Here is an 18,482-nt window from a genome sequence, read left to right on the forward strand (position 1 = left end):
AGGTTTCTGAAGATTCTCTGAGAGTTTGGGCTCTCTGGGTGTGAAAGGGGCAGAGCCAGGGCTGCCAGAAGTGACAGACCATGGACAGATGAACCAGTCCATGAATGGGGCTAGTCCGTGGAAAGTTCATGATCCGTGGTACATGGAAATCTATGGACCATGGACCAATGGTCTGTGGGGTTTTCCTGGTCCATGTCCTCCTCTAGTAAGTATTTAAAAAGAGGGAGAGGAAGAAGAAAGGGTGGCAAAAGAAATTATACTGAAAGGTGGGTTTTTTCTTTTTATGAGAGGGATTTATTGAATACTGGATATTGACTGCAGTTTATTGTCGAAGGCTTTCACGGCCAGAGAACAATGATTGTTGTGGATTTTCTGGGCTGTATAGCCGTGGTCTTGGCATTGTAGTTCCTGACGTTTCACCAGCAGCTGTGGCTGGCATCTTCAGAGGTGTAGCACCAAAAGACAGAGATCTCTCAGTGTCACAGTCTCTCTGTGACACTTTCTCTCTGTGACACTGAGAGATCTCTGTCTTTTGGTGCTACACCTCTGAAGATGCCAGCCACAGCTGCTAGCGAAACGTCAGGAACTACAATGCCAAGACTACGGCTATACAGCCCGGAAAATCCACAACCACCATTGACTGCAGTTGTTCACAAGACGCTAGAACCAAACTGCTTCCATTGCTGTGCTTTCACATCCATGTATCAAGAGCTGGAAAGCAAAGGCTCATCTGATGATGTTGATGATAAGGATGATTTTTTTATTGCGTTAAGAGAAACAGAACTGGTGAAATTCCTGAGAAGCAGAGGCAATGCACTAACCTTGAAAACCAGCCTCCCTGCGAACGCAAAGAGGGAATGCCCTCTTTTAAGAACCAGAAATAGATTGATGCATATTGGAATGCCTGTGATGGCTCCACGGTCCAAAAGGTGGATTCAAAGAATGCAGTCCCAGAGAAGAATCAGGAAGAATTGACTTTACTGCATTAAGTTGCTCTACCCTGATGTAAGACTAATAATAGGGAAGGGAGAAAGTAGAGACAAAAGATACCATACCAAGAAGTGCTCGCCTATAGGGATGTGGCAGAGGAGGAGGAGAAGGTTAGATATTTTTGGAGAACAGCCCCAGAGCATCTGGCCTTCTGATATTCAGGCAGGTCTCTCATTTCAAGAATACCTTTCCTGTCTATTCCTAGGGATTGTATAGAATGCTTTGGATGTTTTTTCCCTTAGGCTCTGGGGTTTTTAACTGCTCTAACTGGTGGCTGGAACAAGTACATTTTTTTCAGTGTAGCCCATACCAAGTGACGAGGACAAGGTGAGGCAAAACAGCAATGGACTGATAAAAACACCTGACTGCTTCGCCAAATGCTTGTTCTTTCTCAGAGAAATTATAGCACTGCAGTGGTTTTTAATTTAAAAAGTGCTTCTTCCCAAGTGGGAATAATGCCTTGAAAAATGTTAAGAGCTGTTGAAGTCATAGCAACTATCAAGTAATTTGGGGTGGTGCTCAGAAAAGCCATTTTCTGATGTGAGGGAGATGATCTGGTCAAAAGCTCCAGGTGGGCAAGATTTTCCTTTATGCACTCAGACTTGTTGTCCTGTGACAGATTCCTTCTTAAAAGCATAAGATAGCTGAAAATCACTGTATTCTGTATCCTGCTGCTAAATAAAAAATACTGTCCAATGAATGGGAGGAAAAGCCGTGACCAAAACCTGTACAGCCCTTGAGTGGTGGCATTTAAATCCTCTAAAAGGTAGCCATAGAGTTTTCCTCCATAAAGAAAGGTACATTTGATGGAGAAGGGTTGCTATTAGTCCAGTAATGTTTAACTAACACTCTGTATATCACATTCAGGTTGATAGTTCGATTACTCTTACTCTGATAGAATAAATTCTGAATGATGTAAATGATACTAAGATATCTCTGGTATTTACCAAGTAAATGCATTGTCAATTTTGGTGCTGTCACACAAGGAGGCCATCAAATTGTCCACAATAACAAGATTTATTTTATCAGTGGGTAAAAGGTAATCATTATTCAAGCAGGCAGGCAATCTTTTGACAAAATTTATAAAGGGAATATTATAGAAATTCTTGAAAAGCAGTTACCAACAGGCATAAAAACACACAGTATTCTTAGGCATGACAGAAAGAGTCTGCTCCACATTCAGCAGCATGTGTTTAATAGAATAAGATTTCCCACAGTTCCTAGGACCCATGAGAATGGCAAAGAAAGGATGCTGACATCAAGTATCCATATCTTTACTAGAGATGGGCATTAACTGGGAAAAAAGTACCATGCAGTTTGTGGTTCATCACATTTCATGAACCACGAACTTTCACGAACCTACCCTGGTTCACCAACTGGTTCGTTTGGTTCATGAAAACGTCACATCTAGGCCAGCAGAAGGCCACTTCTGGGTCAGCAGAAGGTCTGCAGGAAGTCCATCCTCTGTTGCCTAGGAAACTGATCAGCGCCAGGCTGTCTGCAGTGATTAACCAAAAAACAAACCGAACGAACCACCCTAAAGTTTGTGGCGGTTCATCAGAGATGGGCTCTGATGAATCGTCAGTTTGTGAACCATGAATCAACCTGGTTTGTCATGAACTTCGTATTTCGGTTCATGCCCATCTTTAATCTTTACTCCTAAGGAAGACTTTTAAACCAATCAAAAATCACATGCTTGTAATAAACAATCTTCTGAGTTTTTGTAAGATTTTTTATTTCAGTTATGAAACTTTTTGTGTCTCTGACAATAAACAATCATTAAGGGAAGTCTGGACACCTTTTTTCTTTTCTCTCTCTCCTTACTGGAACAAAGTATCCTTACTTATATTTAAATTTTATATGCTTTCTGTGTTTTCTGCGCGTGTCTTTGTGGAGTTTGTTGACATGAGTATTGGGAAGCTACTTTGAGCCAAAAGGAAAATAAAATACAGGCTCAATAGATATAAAACATTCTAATAAATAAAATAAAATACATGAGTGATTGGGGGAAATTGACAATGAAAATTCAAATAAATATGTATGATAGGGAGAAATTGTTTCCTTCTTGGAGGCTTTGAGAAGTTACATTCTGTAAGTCCAAAGACACTGAAGCGGGAGGGGCTGATAATTAAAGAAAACTTTTTGGACAAGTGTAAATGGAAAACATGAATTACTACACTGTGAGGTTTGTTGGCTAATGAAATCCTAGTATCCACCTGATTACTCCATCATGTTTTATGTCTCTCTACAGACTCAAGACATTTGTAAGGGTCTGCTGAAGGAATTATTTATGTGGTTATATGTCATGCTGTGTCTATGGACATGGTTTATTTTTATGTCTGTTCTCCTTCATTTTCCCCTTTAAATTTATTTTATACCGTAACAAACTTTGTTTTTGTTTTATCATGTTGCTTGCACTTTTTTGTTTTAAAAGATCTGCAAGTTACATGGTCATGCAAAAGCATTTTGATGCAATGTTACTGCATTGTGATGAAAACTATAGGGGTTTAGGTAAAAAATGATCTCTGTAAAAGTGAGTAAACTGTATGAGTCTTTAATTCTGAATTATTCATTTTTCTGAACTCAAGATCTGATTTTTCATAACTTCATTTCTCAACATTATCATGGTCTCTGTTACATGATTTTCTTTAGCAGGTTCGCTTGCATTAAAATTGTTTGGAAAGTCACTTTTATAAAGTGAACAGAATTCTAATTTTAATTTCTGTGGACATTTTTGACAGCTTTCTTCCTGCATTTTTATTTTATGTATTATACTGTTAGTATTGCAATGTTTTCCAGTTTTGTAATATAGTTTTTGTTTGCATGCTGTATCTATTACACTTTTTATCACACTGTCCTTTGATTTTTCATTAATCATAACTTAATTTGTAAATATCACCATAGTCTCTGTGAAATGATTTTCTTTGAACAGGTTCATGTTGCATTATCCCTGAATAATGCTCAGGAAATCTTTTTATAAAGTGAACAGAATTCTAATTTAAATGACTGAAAATTTTTTAGGCAGCTTACTTTTATTCCTGCATTGTTCATTGTATGTGTTACAATGTTTGTCATCCCCCATGTACCTATTTCTGGTACATGGTACAATCCTCCCTGTTTTTCCTCCCTTCTGAATATTCATCAGGATTACTGCTAAGATTGCTGCCTTGGTCCCTGGGCAGCACATGCCTGTGACCTGCTCCAAATCACCTATGTTTGCCACAATGTTATGTAGCTCCTATACTATTATGCAAATCTTGTGTGGATTTATTGGCTTAGAAGCTCATTAATTAACAAATCTTGAGCAGCAAAAAGTTCTTTCTCATCTTTTTTTGGATGCAAGGGATAGAAGGTCTGAGACAAATTTTACAACTGCTAAAATAATCTTAGGATTGTTATTTCTAAGCAAATAAAACAGTGTTTCTGAGGCTCAGAGAGTGATTGATCAGTAATAAGTGGCATAATATAGTAGTCTCTGATATTCTCATAAAAACAGCATTCGAGCAGGACATATAAAGATGTATCATCCTGTTAAGACTGCAAGGGCAGATTCTATCAGCATAAGGCCTATTCAAAAATTTTCCTTCTAAAACCATAGAGAGTATAATATTCAATCTCGCAAATAAAAACAACTCTGTAATAGCATGAAATAGTTAAATGACACAAATAGAGAGGTAAAGTTTCAAAGGAATAATGCCAAAGAACACGGGGGAACAGACACGATGAGCTCTAACTGTCACACTTCCATGCCCAATTTCTAAAACACGCTTTTTGATCAAAGAGAAACCTTTTGATTTACCCATATCAGAAATAAGATTAATGAACATACCAACTAGTGGCAGTTTCTTATCCAAACCTTTCATCCAAATCTATTTGAAATTATCCCATTTCAAGTCTGCCAATAGGCCATCCTCGGAAAAAAAAACCCAAATCAATTTTAATCTCAATTTGAGGGAAGAGAACTATGCTCTTGCTTCTAAAGATGCGTGGCTAAATTCTGCCCACAATGCAACATTTGAGATGCAACAGGGTACATTCAACAGGTTTATTAGAAATTAAGCAAGGGGTTGATCATTATTATCAGATACAGCTTTAATCCAAATAGCTGAACCATAAATAATTAGGAGAACCACTATCAAATTAAAGGCATGCACAACTCCAGGAATGTACCCCCCACCCTTATAAAAAATGTTTATAGCATTGGCACATGGTCTTGCTTTGTTGTATTGGCTGTTTCATACAGCTGCTTAGGACCTACTAAAAGCTCCTGTTTCACCCTGTTGTTCTGTATTACATACAGTAATACCATGTAGACCACCTCTGTATAATCTGCAACATCAGAATCTTTCATTATTGCTAAAGTATCTCATAAAGAGCAGAATTATTTTTAAACATCTCCATAGCCCTTTGAAAAGAGAATGATTTTACAGTTTACACCGTAGCTTTGCCCAAGTGACATGTGCATATTTTCTTACCTAAGTAACCCTATAAGCAGAACGTGAATGTCCAATTAATGATTGTTGCTTCTGTAACTATTTCCCCCTCAGGTATAAACACTGGACAATTTCAGATCATAGTGCCAGGACTTTGGGGATCCTTTAAAAATAAAAGGTCAGTGCCTCAGATTAATGTTATAGTAGTTGCTTACGTCTAATTTTCCTCCTAAATAGCCAACAGCCCTCAAAAAGTATTTGAGATTCTGGCAAGTCTATTTGTTTGCTGGGCCTGCAAGAAAAAGCTCATCTCCAAAACAAAGATTTTTTTTAGAAATCTGTTTTATCAATTTACGCAACCTGCTAAACAATGCTCAAAGATCAAAATATGTCTGTGAAATGAAACACCTCATTGGCACACACACGTCTGTGAGTATGCTTCTTGAAATGGAAAAGCCAATAAATGAAAACTATGGGCAGGAACACACAGCCAGATGTTATGGTAGAATGTCAGCAGTGTCCTTAGTCTGAACAGATACTCTGGAGCCAATATAGTTCAAACTCATTGCAATACACCTTTTTCCAATACATAGTAATTGTACTGACTTGGATTGTAGCATAGGCAGAAAGGAAAAATGTTTGCTAAGGACCTTAGTAGTACAATGAAGCTAGATAACAAAAGTCTGTTTACTGACAAGTGCCCTCTGATCTATAGATGGCATATATTTTCTGAAACACATCACCTATGAAAATGTTTAGAAAATTTATATTTATTCATTTTTCAGAAAATTGCTGCACCTTACTTTGAACACCATTCAGATGTAAAACAATTCCAATGACTCTAAAATTGGAGTACAAGGACTGGTAGTAAATTGGGTACAATAATAACATATAGGGTCCAGATATAGGCATTTCATATTAAAATCACAGCTTGTCCATGAAGTTCTCTGGGTGGTCTTGGACAGATCACATTATCTCTGCCTGACCTACCATTCAGTAAGAATACATGAGGCAAAGAACTGTAAAGCAATTTGCCTTCTAAAGTAGCTGATCACATTTCAACAGTATAGAAGATTGTAGCTTCAGTCCTGTGAAGAAGTTCCAGTGTCTGCAAGTGGAAAATCATGATCACAGATGCTGGCTCCACCCCTTAGTATGCCCATTGTCCATGCCCATGTGTTGAACACCGTGACTGAAAAGGAACTTGTAAACACGAATTGCACAATCAGTATCCTACACTGCAGTGTTGACATCTACATACATAGATCCTCATGCAGCTATGATGAGCATTGAGCATGCTGAGTGAGTGGGACTTGCTCATAATCATATAATCTCCTCCCTCCTGTCCAGGGTCAGCAGCCCAGCCCCCAGATTTGCTGGCAGGCAGCGGCAGGGGGCAGCCGGGAGACAGCAGTTCAACTGTTCTGACTGGCAAACAGAGCCAGAACCTGCCTACTCCAGGGAGAAGGGGCGAAAGGCCAAAGCCTCAGAAGGCTGGGGGAACAGGGAGAGGCCAGCTAGTCCCACCCCCCAGGGGGAAGAGAGGGGGCTAAGCAGGCTAGAGGAAAAGGGCCAAGGCAGGGGGAATAGGGACCCAGCAACAGCCCAAATAGAGCCCTTACCAGCCAAGGAGGAGAAGCAGCCACTACAGCCCAGAGCCACACCCCAGCTAGAGGACAGCAGCCTGGCTCAGGAGTTGCTAGGAGCCAAGCCCCTCCAGGTGGAGCTGCCACAGGCATTCTGGGGGAGGAGATGGGTAGACCCGCCCAGCAGCAATGAGCAGGCAGCCCAGAAGCTGGCTAGGGCAATTCCTCGTGAGCAAGGCCAAGGAGGCTCAGCAGCACAGCAGCTGGCTGGGGCAGTTCCTCATGAGCAAGGCCAGGCAAGCTCAGCTATTCAAAGGCCTACTGGGGCAGCTCCTCATGAGCAAGGCCAAGGAGACCTCAGCTGGGGATGGCTCGCATTCAACCCCACCCTGCCAGTAAGGCAAGGAAGCCAAGGAGGGATTAGTGTTGGAGGGAAACACCTGAGGGAAGGCACAGCTGGGCCAAGTCAGGAGAGGGAACAAGCCTAGAAGGAGGAGGGGGGGGGAGGGAACCCTATATAAGGTGGCTGGGAAGAGATCTGAGGTGGTAGGTGTGAGTAAGGAGAGATGGTGTGGAGTGAGAGCAGAGCAGTGTGAGAGTGGAGGCTTGGAGGACAGTCCTGGGAGAAGGAGATGATGGGGGATGCAGAGGGTAAGCAGACCAGGTTGAGCAGGCCAGAGAGTGGATTAAGAGGGAGTTGGGGTGATGTATACCACCCCTCCTTCCACAGAGCAGGGTCCTGCAGCATCCCTGGTGCCCCTCTGATGTCAGGGCTGGCCCAGCTGGGGCCCTGCCCAGCGGCGGCAGCAACAAGCCCTGACACCTCCCTCCCTTCCTCACTCATTCATAATGGACTCTGAACTGTTACAATTACATGCTTTCATCTTCAATACAAATTAGAGATACCATATGAATTAAAAATGCATTAACTGGATTCAGGATGTAAATAAATGTTCCTCTATTAACTGCACTCAGTGTTTTTCCTTTTGATGTATCTAAAAGAAGTGGTGGTTATGTCTTTTGAAATTAAAGGCACTGAGATCAATTATGACTAATGTATTTGAATAATTTCAACAAGACTTAAGAATAAATAACTTTCTCTGGACTAGACATGAGCACAAAAAAAATGAACAAGCTGTTTGTTTTTTGTTGCCATCCACAAACAATGAACAACAAACAGTAATGAACATGACCCTGTTCACAAACATGTTCATTGTTCCTTGGGGGAATTCCCCCCTGCCGACTGCCAGCTGATAGTTTAAAGGGCCCTTTCTTGCCACGTGCAAGGGGCAGGGCCCTTTAAACACCCCACAAACTGACCTTCCCAATGTCCAATACCCACCAAATTTGCAGGGGACATAGTCCTTACTATTCTCCAAAGACCCCCCAAGATTCAGAGAGATTGCACCCTGGGAAAGGCATGATCCATGTGCCCCCACTTTGCTGTCATTTTCTGTTCACAGTGGCAAAAACAGAACTGCCTGTTGGAAGGCAGCTACTTTGAGGGGTTACAAACTGACCTTCCCAGTGTCCAATACCCACCAAATTTGCAGGGGACATATTCCTCACTGTCCTCCGAAGACTGCCCCCCCCCTAGTTTCAGAGAGACTACATCCCGGGAAAGGCATGATCCATGCCACCCCCCCCCCCCGCCCTTTGCTGTCATTTTCTGTTCACAGGGGCAAAAACGCGACTCTCTGCTGGAAGTATTTTGAAGGGTTAAAGCCAGAAGGAAAGCCAGAAGGAGTTCAAACAGAGTTCAGTCCCTGCCGATATCGAGGGCTTGTGCTGCAGTGCTGCTGAACTCTTTTTGATTTTGCTACTACAGATTAACACGGCAAACTCCTTTGAATCTTTTCACAAGCAAACTGATCCCCACATCAAAAGGAGCTGTCTGCATCTCCATATCAAAGGAGTTGTTTACATCCCCCCTCTCCTCCTCTATATTTGGCCAGTTTCCTTCTGCCCTCCATGCATCTGACGAAGAGAACGTGGTTCTCGAAAGCTTATGCTACAATAAAATTGGTTAGTCTTAAAGGTGCTACTGGACTCTTTTTGATAAGAGAATTGGTTTCAGAATAGGTTTGTAAGCTTGAAGGTTACTAATGAGGTGTAGATCCTTAATGAAGAGCCCCATGGCGCAGAGTGGTAAGCTCTGCTCACGACCTGAATTTGATCCTGGCGGAAGCTGGATTCAGATAGCCGGCTCAACATTGATTCAGCCTTCCATCCTTCTGAGGTCAGTAAAATGAGGGGTACACTTTCCTGGGGGTAAAGTGTAAATGACTGGGGAAGGCAATGGCAAACCACCCTGTAAAAAGTCTGCCAAGAAAACACAGTGATGTGACGGCCCCCATGGGTCAGTAATGACTTGGTGCTTGCACAGGAGACTACCTTTACCTTTACTTATAGGCCCTTAAATATTTATTCACAGACCCAATCACAAAAACTTCTTTCCCTGAACTCTTCCCTACCAGAATAAACACTCCTTTACCCACACAGACACAGAGCAGAACCACAAGTGACAAAAGGCACAGATTGGACACTTGTCTGCTTCCCTCAAGTTTTGATGGGAAATGTAGGCATCCTGGTCTCACAGCTTCGCTCTCTGACTGCTGTCCAATGGACTTTTCAACTGTCACTTGTCCAACATTCCGCCAAGCTGCCTACATTTCCCATCAAAACTTGAGGGAAGCAGACAAGTGTCCAATCTGTGCCTTTTGTCACTTGTGGTTCTGCTCACAGTTTCATTCAGGATTTTCAACACAGACTCATTGAACCTTACAGAGTCTCTGAATTACGACTTTTCCACACAGGGTTTTTTAAAATTGGTTTTGGCCCCATACAGCCTGAATTTATCCCCTGATTTCTGCTTGAATTTTTTTACCTTTAGTTTTCACTTCATTTTTTTGTTTTCCCCATTTTCTCCCCAGTTCTTTTGAGAATACTTTTACCCTAATCTTTTTTTTTTAAGCCAATTCTGAGCTGCCTTTGTTTCTAGTGTGGAACGTTTCTTTTGATTTAGTGTGTCCTGCGTACTCCCACCTACCTCCCATCTACTTTCTGATGATTGGTTGTTTATCTTAGTCCTCCTCCCTCCCTCTTTTCTCTCCCTCCCTCCACCTTCTTTCCCCCTTCAGGTTTGCTTTCAATCTTTTTTTTTAATTGCCAATTTCATAATGTTATAAGGATGTAATGTTATAAAAATAGATGCAGCACATTCTCTGAATTCACAGCTTTCATTTTTAAAAAGTCTGTAGCCACTTCTATTATGGAGATATGCCTTTTTCCTTAGGCCTTGGCAACAGAAGGGTCTGGAAACTTACTTTTTTTAAAAAATGAAAGCCAAAGAGCCAGAGAATCTGCTGCATCTATTATTACAATGTTAGGTTATTATTAAATGTCACAACAATGTTGTAATAATAGATGTAGCAGGTTCTCTGCATCCCCAGCTTTCATTTAAAAAAAGTCTCTAGCCCCTTCCATTGAAATGATGGGGCTAGAGATTTACTTTTAAAAAAAATGAGAGCTGAGGATTCAGAAAATCTGTTGCATCTTTTACTACAACCTTAGGTTGCTATAATGTTATTAAATTGACTTTAAAAAATGGCAAAAGTCCTGTTGGGGGGGGGGACTTCACTCATGCTTAACTCACCCATCCACCCCCCTTCTTTCATTAGAGGTCTGTATTTTAAATGACAGTAACAAATATTCAAAACTCCCGTATTAACCAGCAGAAACAAAACATGAACTATTTGTATGGCAAAACATTACAGCATTCATTGAATCCTTGTAAGGAAGAGTACGTAACATCATGCCCTATCAATTCAATATTGAATCAATTTGATGTTAATGAGTTCAACATTTCCAACCAATACATAATTGCCTCAATTGATTTGAACTTTATTAAGGTTACAGTTCACAACCTAGTCATTCAAGAGTAGACTTCATTTTACCCATTTCTGTTGAATTTCCATTTCTGATAGTGGCCTATTTATGAAACCATTCATATTTGGATAGAAAATTGCAGCATGTGGTTACATGTTTATAATAATATTCCTTGTGGAAGAAAATAAGCTGCATGTCACAGACCATTATAATAACTTCAAGATATTTTATTCAAGCTATTGTTTTTAGAAACCTGCATATCTTTTAAAGGCATTGTACAATTGTCTTTTCTGGTGATAGAATTAAAAGTCAAAGATGAACAAGTGGCATAATGAAGAATTAATATTTATATAACCTCATGCTGATAGGTTTTATTCTTCTTGAAGCTTTGCTTTATGATGCTCTTTACCTTGTGACTGTGTTTCTGTGATGCATACATAGCTGTAACGCAATACACCAAACTATAGGGACAGGATATAGTTTATATCTAGAGAACGTGATAGAACATCTGCAGTGTCCCCAGGGTCTGAACAGCTAATGTGGAGCCAACGAGGTTCAAATGCATTGCCATATACATCTTTTTTGTAGGAAGTGATAGACATGAGTTGGCTTATAGGATGAACACACAGGAAGAATGTTTGCAAAACTGCTTAGTCGTAGAATAAACTAGATAACAAATGTTTGTCCTATGTTCAAAACAGTAACACAACATTTATCACTCCCTCCTTAGCCGATGGCATACATTTTTGGAAATGCATCACTCCAACATGCAATTCTCCTCCCTGATCCATATTATTAGCCTTGTATTCCCATAACTACATATTATTTATTATTTATTAAAAGCATTTGTATGCTACCTTTCTACCTAAATAGAGTCCCCATGTTGGTGAACATTACATTATTGAAAACAATTTAAATGATTCAAAATATTAAAATATTTAAAAATGTAAAACATTTTAAATAATTTAAATTTAAAGCTACATTTAAAATAGTATTAAAACAATTCAATAAACACACAAAGAAACAAAGAAACAACACCAAGAACAGGGAGGAGGGCCAGTAACAATTATTGGGGATATGCCAAACCAAACAAAAAAAAGTCTTAAACCACTGGCAGAAGACAGCAACAGAGAGGTACAGGCGAATCTCCCTTCGGAAGGAGTTCCAAAATTTAGGAACCATGACAGAGAAGGCCCTTTCTTGGATGGCCATGTCTTTAGCCTCAGATGAATTAAGGCCTCCAAAAATGACCAGAATGAGCTTATGGGAGAAAACGGTCCTTAAGGTATGTTGGCCCAAGCTGTATAGGGCTTTATGATGTATGAGATCAGGAATTCAATGGGGCTTTCTGTTTCATGCAGCAAACACTGTTTGGTTTAAAGCCAATTTACATTTTAGTCTTATGCTGCAACAACTGCAATCTAGGGTACCTGCAACCAAAACATTTGACTGGTGATTTCAGATCAAGATGCTAATTTGAGCTTTCCTTGCCTCTGCAGCTCCTGGCTATGGACACTTGCATTATCTTAGATCAAGAGGAGTTAGCCGTGTTAGTCTGTCGTCGCAAAATAGTAAAAAGTCCAGTAGCACCTTTAAGACTAACCAACTTTATTGTAGCATAAGCTTTCGAGAACCACAGTTCTCTTCGTCAGATGCTGCATGTTCATTCTTCCAATTTTCCTTCCTTTCTCAAATTCTAGCCTCATCTTCTGGACTACGCCTCATTTTTTCCTTCCTTTTCCTAAGCATCTCTCATCATTCCGTTGTCTTTCTGCCTGCTATGGCCCTCCTTACGATCAGAGCAGCTTTGCCAATTACAACCAGCAGCCTTTCAGATACCCCATCCTCTGTGTAGTAGCCAGGCAGCTAAAACAGTTCTGCTAAGACACAATACTAAGTCATTTAGAAGTGCACTGAAATATAAATTACAAAGACCAACCCAAGAAAAACCTTCTGATTTCAATACTTTTCATTTAGAGGATGGCAGATTCTTTGCTGCCTGCATTTAGCAATAATACAGCAAAGTAAATACACGTATGTACATGCTGCTGTTTAGAGGTAGCCATGGCCACAGGGGAGTTGCTTTTCCATGATGCATACCCAGGTGGTTGGGGATTAAGTCTGAATGACACCTCATGGAAAAGCAGCTGTCACCTGGCTGTAGCTACCTCCTAATGGCTTTGTCTAAAGGGCACCTGTATTTGTGTATTCTCCCTAAAGTCTTTTTTTTGCAAATGCTACATCATTGCTACATCCTACGTCAATTGGTCATGTTAGTCCAAAGTAAAATGTAATTGTTTAGTTAGCAGGGATGCTTGAGATGGCAAACAAAAATAATTGTCTTTATCCACAGGTTGATAAAAAAGAGGTTGAAAAACTGGGTTTCAATGAAACAAAGCAACTGAGCAAACAAGGAAGAAATGTTTTGCACATGTTTGTATTATATATTTATGGCAGAATTAATTCAACGGAACACACATTTTATGAAGCACAGTCATGGAACTCTTCTAATTCTCCTCCATATAAAAATGTGGTAAATCTTTTCTCTTAGTGACATTTTAAGCCAAGTGAATAAAATGCTGTGGCACTGTGCCCTAACTGCTTTCATATATAAACTCTGAAAGCCCAGCACTCATGGGATTAATGGATTTCCATCAAATATTTATTCTACTATATTATTGCCATAATGACTAAAAGTAACTCATTATTCTTGGCCTTTGTAACAGACAAACAGAAGGCAAAATATGATATTAATTGCCCAGGTATATATGCGTATTCTTTACAGAACAGTATATTGAAATGTTAACAAAAATTAAGACATCATTCGAGAGAAACATAGACATTTTATTCAGGTCTAGATTCATGTTTTGTTTGCTAAACTTTTGGGGGGCTCCACACACACTAGCCAAATGTGGGCTCATGTTCTTTGCCTTTACATTTCCAATTATTTCAGGAGCAACTTTGTTGCCTTTTTTCCCTGTTCCTCAGAGATGTGCAATTTGTATTATATAGATGTTCTTTATGCTACTTTTCAATTATATAATCAAAATTATGTGTGCTTTGATTTGCCTCAGGGAAGTGTCCTATTCCAGTTGATTCTTCTAGTTCATTGCAATTTCCTGCCCTGTTATATGGTGCCTCTGAAAAGTACAGCAACAGCTGCTTTAGTCAAAAAACGATTGCCACGGCATTATAATGTTATTAAGAAATAGCCCTATATCTCATCTACAACTTATGTCAGTCTCAATGATCTGTCTGTCTGTCTACCTACTAGGGCTGCCAGGCCTCCTACCTGAAATGCAGGGGTGGGGGTGCTGGGGAGGTATGGGGGTGCTGTTCCTCCACTGCTGTGTGTATGCTCTTCAGACCCCTCATGATGTCACTTCTGTTTTAAACACGAAGATACAGTGTCTCAGCAGATCCAAAACATAGCATTTTTGTGCAGAGTGTAAACTGCAGTACTGCAGCCCAAGCTCTGTTCACGACCTGAGTCGACCTGGCGGAAGCTGGGTTCAGGTAGCCAGCTCAAGGTTGACTCAGCCTTCCATCCTTCTGAGGTCAGTAAAATGAGTACCCAGTTTTCTGGGGGTAAAGTGTAGATGACTGGGGAAGGCAATGGCAAACCACCCTGTAAAAAGTCTGCCAAGAAAACTTTGTAATGCGACGTCCCCCCATGGGTCAGTAATGGCTTGGTACTTGCACAGGGGACTACCTTTACCTACAATAGAAAATCTGGGGAGATTTTTATTCCAATGGCACAATAACCACCGATCCCCTGTTGTAATTCTACATGCAATTAATACTACTTCAGCATTGAATGGTTTGTGGAGAGTCATTCCAATGTGGTAAAGACCTTTGTTTGCATTCTTTGATGTTGTTATGATGTGTTTGGAGTTGTTATTGTATTAGAATAATATTCCCATCAGTTTCAATATTTAAACTGATCTCCAGACTACAGAGATAAGTTCCCTTGGAGAAAAATGGCAGCACAAGAGGGTGGGCTCTATGGCATTCTAACCTGCTGAGCTCCAGCCCCTCCTCCAAACGCTTTCTCCCCAGGCTACACCCATAAAATCTCTAAGTATTGCCCAATCTGGAGTAAGCAACCCTAAGAAAGACTTTGTCTAATTTGAAAAACTGGAACATAGATTGGTGTCTTTAGCTTCTTTTTGTTCTTTTTCTTTTACCTTCTTACATTTCTGACTGCCGGATTTGTATTTATAGCCACCACCAAATGTGGCAGCAAAGAGTTTGTGTGTTTCTGAGTGAATTAGACACTTATTCACAAGTCTGCAAATCCTACTAGAAGCAGCAGCACTTTTGCTTCCACTTTCTCTGCTTTGCCCTTCCCACCAGGTGTCCCTCCCTCCTGCTGATGCAAAAGGAACTCTGGGATCAGTAGGTCTTGATATGATAGAGCCAAAAGGGCCAGCAATTCAGCATGTTATTTGAGATTGCTGCTTTAACATTGCTTCTGATTGGCACCAGAAAATCTCACAAGATCTGGATAATAGTACAATGATATATGTTTTTATAAACATAGGTATGACTTACAATTCATCCTCAATTTTTTTCCTAGTGATAATAGAGTTGGATCCTGGACAAGACCCCTTTGGAGCTCTAGGCAAAGCATATTCCTAGGATTACCAGGCAAAGCAAAGCATAGGCAAAGCATATCCCTAGGATTACCAGATCTCCTTACACTCCCAGCAGGAGGCACTCACCTTCTCCATGTCCCTCATGCCTATGATGTCACTTCCAGGTGATGTCATCATGCAGGCTCAGGAGTGTGTGCTCGCTTCACAGTGGGCTGATTTAGGCCTCAAACAGGACCAAGTCTGAAAAACTAAATTGTAATGACTCCCTCCCACCAAGAAGTTTGTGTTTCGCTTTGTTTTGCACCTTCCAACAACAGGCTGGCACGGGGCTCAGCTCACACAGCAGCAGCTTGTTTTCCTGAACATTAACCAATCAGATCCCAAGAGGAGAGAGACCTTATGTTATTAATTAACTCTGTGGTAGGAAGGGGGAGTGAGACCAATATGCAAGTGCATCTCTCCATCCCTACCCTGTAGCTACCCAGGAAATAGCATTCTTTACCTCCCTGCCAATCAGGTATTCTCAAGGGAAGACACCTTCTCTCCTCTCCTATCAGCTTTGGAAATGTTTGGAAGGGAGACTTCAATCATTAGCTGCAATTTGAAAGACATTTCCCTAGGAGTAAATACTATTGAATAACATGGGACTTACATCTTAGTAAACCTGATTAGGATTACTTCCATAGTCTTTCAGGCTCTCTCTTTTTCTGAGTCAGAGGGCAAATATGTACCTATTCTACCCTTTCAAAAACAATCCTGCCTGCCCCCACAGCAAAAGGAAAACTTATGGGGAAAACAGGTCTGTTTGGGTGGTGGGGGAGAAGAATTCAGACAATCATTCTATCTGTCTGCTTGCACTTGGGTGATGGAGAAGATTGGCAGCAAGAATGTCCCATTTTGCAGTGGAATGCTGAACATCAAAAGGAAGAATTTGGATTTGCCCCTCATTGTGTGAACAAAACTACAAAGTACAGGGAAACATAGCAGCAACAGGCAACAACAGAATGCAAATGTAATAAGTTATTGGCCCTATAGTAAAGGAAAAAGGTGAACACGAAGCATGATTGTTTTTAATGTTGCTGCACTGCACTGGTCAGAGCACCCTTCTGCTTGGGAGTGCCCTGCTGCTGCTGCCCCATCCAAAGAAACTTGCCTTCTATGGGTCCGTTTTGTGTGTGTGTTGTGCTTATGGAAAAACTCAGTGGCTCAATAGTTTTCACTAGGAGGGGGACTAACGGTTGATGCTATTTTGGGTTAAGTACGAAAACAGCTGCTCCAGAATCTCGTCCCCTGCCCCACCCTGAAAAGAACAGTGTGCATTTGCACACATGCGGCCAATGTAAAAATTAGCTCCCTCACTTTCTGCTTTTCAGGCAACAGGGAAGAAATGTGAACACTGTTGTGTTCAGTTTGACACACAGTCCTGAAATAAAGATGTTTCCATTTTTTTCTATATATTAGTCCACCCTTTAAAAGTGTTTTTTTCTCCATACCATATTTATTTTATTTATTTAACACAATTTATATCCTGTCCTCACAAGGGCTATCCAGGCAACTAACAATTTAAAACATACACTTTAAAACATACAATTTAAAACATAATGCACTAGTAGCATTAGTGGATGATCTCCATCTGAATATAGACAAAGGCCATGTCTCCTTATTGCTTCTCCTGGATCTGCCTGCAGCCTTTGATGCAGTAGCCCATGCCATCCTGTTGAGGCATCTAGAAACAGAAGTGGGCATCAAAGGATGTGCCCTGGACTGGTTTAAATCATTTCTCATGAAATGGACTCAAAGGGTTGCCATTGGAGATGAGCTATCTCCAGAATGGGAACTATCTTGTGAGGTTCCACAGGGCACAATCCTATCCCCCATGTTATTCAACCTCTACGTAAAACCTTTAGGAGAACTCATTCACAGCTATGGAGTTGGATGTCATCAATATGCGGATGACACCCAGCTCTACATCTCGCTATCCAGGTCCCTGCAGGATGCAGTAGAGATCTTAGATCGCTGCCTGACAGCCGTGGTGAAATGGCTGAAAAATAACAAATTGAAATTAAACCCAGACAAGACCGATGTGATGCTTGTTGGGAAGTCAGATATCCTGAAAGACATTGTACTCCCCACTTTCGATGGAGTTTGTCTGACCCTTGTAGAGTCAGTTAAGAGCCATGGGGTTATACTGGATCCAGCACTATTACTAGAAAAACAAGTTATGGCAGTTGCAAAAAATGCTTTCTACAATCTCACTCTAGCTTGGAAGATGGCTTCTTATCTTGACACAGCTGACCTGGCCTCCTGGATCGGTGCTATGGTGACATCAAAACTTGACTATTGTAATGCACTATATATTAGTCGTTCACCTAAGTTAACTAGGAGGCTCCAATTGGTGTAAAATGCTACTGCTTGACTGTTAGCAGGTGCAAGTAGGAGCATGTACATCACTCCCATCCTGCAGTCACTCCATTGGCTACCTATCAGCTACTGTGCTCAATTCAAGGTACTGGTTATTACATACAAAGCTCTTCATGGCCTTGGCTTGACATACCTACAGGACCGCCTCCCTTCCTATGTCCCTCCACGGCAGCTTCACTCATCCAAACAGGGTCTCTTGCAGGTGCCAGCCTGCACATAGGCAAAATCAACTGCAGCTCATACACGGGCCTTCTCTGTGGTGGCCCTTACCCTATAGAACACCCTGCCTGAGGAGGTCAGGAGAGCTCCCATGCTCTTGGCTTTCTGCAAACAATGCAAAACTGAATTATTCAAAAAGGCTTTTCTACTCAGATAAGAGGGCAGTATTGTAGGGAGGGGGTCTTGGATGTTTCACTAATAGGAGGGCAGTTGCTGTACATATTATCTGTTGCTTTGAATATGTGCTCGTATATACTGCTTGTGCTTCATGTTGTCTAATGTCAATCCTAGAATTGATTATGTTCTGGTTCAGCAATCCTTCAACCCTGTATTGGATCCTTGCTAAT

The sequence above is a fragment of the Eublepharis macularius genome, chromosome 1 (assembly GCF_028583425.1).
Source record: "Eublepharis macularius isolate TG4126 chromosome 1, MPM_Emac_v1.0, whole genome shotgun sequence".
NCBI classification, from domain to species: Eukaryota; Metazoa; Chordata; class Lepidosauria; order Squamata; family Eublepharidae; genus Eublepharis; species Eublepharis macularius.